This window comes from Rhinopithecus bieti, unplaced genomic scaffold (assembly GCF_001698545.2).
Source record: "Rhinopithecus bieti isolate Rb0 unplaced genomic scaffold, ASM169854v2 scaffold_39529, whole genome shotgun sequence".
Classification (NCBI taxonomy): Eukaryota; Metazoa; Chordata; class Mammalia; order Primates; family Cercopithecidae; genus Rhinopithecus; species Rhinopithecus bieti.
The window spans coordinates 91,272-94,696 of NW_016816430.1; positions in this window are offsets into that span (position 1 = coordinate 91,272).

Consider the following 3,425-nt stretch of genomic DNA (forward strand, 5'->3'; position numbering starts at 1 on the left):
CCCGGCGAAAACAGTTCTTTTAACGTTAATGCTGGTGGGTTTTCCCCCATACATCGGCTTCAAAAGTAAAAACAATAATAAAACATAAAACTCGTGGTTTTGTAAAGTGTATATTGAGTTACAAATCGCCAGCCGTTGTGCACTGGATAAAGCTGGGCGGCGTGGGGGTGGGGAATGACCTTCTAATAGACCTCGATGGCAATCATGGATTCCTGGTAATAGTAATAATGAACGTAGTCACAGTGACATTTCAAAGTAAAATGAAAACTAAGACCTTGGAGGAAAATATTGGTATATGCACCTTAGGCCACTTGCGCTTTGAGTAATGACACATGTTGATTGAGAATGCTACCAGGGTAAAAGTGCTTCCCGGCCCCCTCAGTTGGGGGAGTGGATATTTGGGGCTGGATTCAGGCTACAGGACTTCACAGTGAAGTTTGTTCCTTAATTTAACAGGTGATCAGAGCCACAGGATGTTGAAACTAATGGAGACCACAGAGATCATGTGCTAAGGGGCCTTCCTCCTCCGGGTAAGGAAATAGACCTAGAGAAGGTAACTAATGTGTTTGTTGCAAAAAAATAAAACATAAAATAAAATAAAAGCAAAACAAAACTATGAACAAACCAAAAAACAAATCTTGGAAGCTTAAAGTAAGTTTTCACTTCTGTACATTGTTTATTGCATGCTGTTTGCCCAAGCTTGTCTGTCCTTGGAGTTACGTAAACTGCTCATGATTGAGGAGTGGAGATAGCTTGTGGAGTTGAGACTTTAACCCTGACTCTAATGCCCATTGATTTTTCACTGTAGCAAATCACTCCCATTTACGGGGAAAGGAAAAGACTCGCTTTGAAGTTAACACACCCTATTTTAGATATGGCATCCCATTTTCTTATTTCCAGCTACCATTAACAACAACCTCACTACCTTTCTGGATGATGTATAATTATAATTAGAAAATATCTATAATGATAGCACCTTGGTTTTGAATTTATGATTTTGTCTGCTTGAGAGTGGACAAGACACACTACAGTCATGGTAAGGATTTTCCAGCTCAGTATCCCCCATCTATTTTATTTTATTTTATTTTGAGATGGAGTCTCCATCTGTCACCCAGGCTGGGGTGGAGCACAGTAAGGCGATGTCTGCTCACTGCAACCTCTACCCCCTGGGTTCAAGCAATTATCCTGCTTCAACCTCCCAAGTAGCCAGGATTACAGGCGCCAGCCACTACACCTGGCTATTTTTTTGTATTTTTAGTGGAGACAGGGTTTCACCTTGTTGGCCAAGCTGGTCTTGAACTCCTGACCTCAGGCAATCCGCCCACTTTGGCCTTCCAAAGTGCTGGGATTACAGGTGTGAGCCACCACACCTGGCTCCCCATCTATTTCATACAAGGAAAATTAGGTATAGTTCACTGAAGTTTTTTAAAAGAAGAAAGATTCCATTATACACATGCCATTATACATAAGCATGGTGGCATCAGTATGGAGGCTTGCTCTTGAGACATGAGACATATGACAGGAATATAAATGTGCTACCATTTTGGGGAGTTTTGGCTCATTTCCTTTTCTCATTCTTTATTCTCCTTGTATAATTTCATCTTCTTCCATGAATTCCATTTACATTTACATGCTGATATATACAACATCCATATTTCCAGCCCGGTTCTTTTTCCTAAACTCGAAATCCATATGCGCAATTACCCACAGGTCATTAGAAATTGGATGTTCAAATGTAACATGTCTAGAATTAAATTTCACCACTCTTGAAACTGACTTGTTTCCTCCTGAATTCACTGTCTTAAAGAATGGATACTTCCCTCCGTCCAGATGAATGCCCGAGAAACCTGACCACCTTAACATTGCTTCATTCTCACCACCACCACCACATTCAATCAATTAACAAGTCCTGTTAAAGCTAGCTCCTAAATGTATCTTCTCTCTGTAGAAGTTATGCAAATCCAGACCACCAGCAGCTCTTGTCACCTCTCTGGCATTCTACTCCTTTCTTTGCAGTGCAGTCAAGTGATATCTCTGAAGGTCAAATCTGAGCCTGTGACTCAACTGACCAGGTCTTTTCATGGGTTCCTAGTGTCTTGAGAATAAAGTTCAAATTCTTTAGAGTGACTTTGACAGTTTTGTTTGTTTGTTTGTTTGGCGTTGAGCCTCTACTTACCTCTTTAATTCATTGTCTTTCATCATTTTTCTCCTACTCTAGGAACTACTTGCAATTCTCTTCTCAGCTGTGCTCTTGCCTTCAGTCCTCTTGCAAATGGTTCTTCTGTCCAAATCATTCTCTGCTCCTTCTTCTGCCTCATTGATGGCATTCCTCCTTTGGCAAACACTTCCCTGAGTCAGGTTTAACTGTCTGTACCTCCAGTGTACTCCCAGCACATCAATATTGACTGGAGTGTAGTAGACCATTTTCACTCTAACCCATAGGTAATACTTTAGAATTTTCCCATAAACATGTATTCCTTATCGCCTTTAAGGCTTTTACCGGCTATGGTGAAGTTAAATTACTTAAGTTTTCAGTACCCCAGTTTGTCAGTCTGTAAATTAGGAATACAATAAAAAAACTCTCTTACCTGGCTGGCTTCCATTTATGAGTTACTTCCTTAGCAGTCACTCTGTTCTGTCTGTACAACCTACTGACTGATGCCTATGACCAACTGAAATCTAGAAACTACCAGCCTTTTCCTAGAACAGCTTTTGCATATTTGCTCCTACCTGTCAGGTGCTAATCCACAGTAGTTACAGACTTGTTAATATTTATTATTAATGTTACACAATGTTGTGTAAACCAAATAAATACAAGTGCAACAAGAAAATACCTTTATTTCTATGATAATGAATTTGAAGGTTGGGAAAGATTCTTTAATGGTGATCGCTAAAACAGTGCTATCCAATTAGATGAAGATAAGACAATTGTAAATATGGGAGGAGGAGATTACACATATCTAGGAGATTTCTTTGGAAAGGTTACTTTGCTAGTAAGATCTTGTTGCACTTTAAGTGTATTTGGGAATCAGTTAACAGAGGATCTTTTATGGGTGTCGCTTAAGCTTACTCAGAACTTTATGTGATCGTTGAGACAGTAAAAGAGGATGACATGGAAAGAATGCAGCGCACATTAAAAATCACTGTTCTCCATTTCAATATGTGCTTAACCATGTGGTCAATACAAAGGGGAACTAGTCCTACATGAAAACTTTATTTTTTAATTTTTATTTTTTTGAGGCAGGGTCTCACTCCGTCACCCAGGCTGAAATGCAGTGGCGGGATCTTGGCTCACTGTAGCCTCAACTTTCTGGGCTCAGGTGATTCTCCCACTTTAGCCTCCTGAATAGCTGGGACCACAGGCGCATGCCACCATACCCAGCTAATTTTTGTATTTATGTGTGTGTGTGTGTATATATATATAT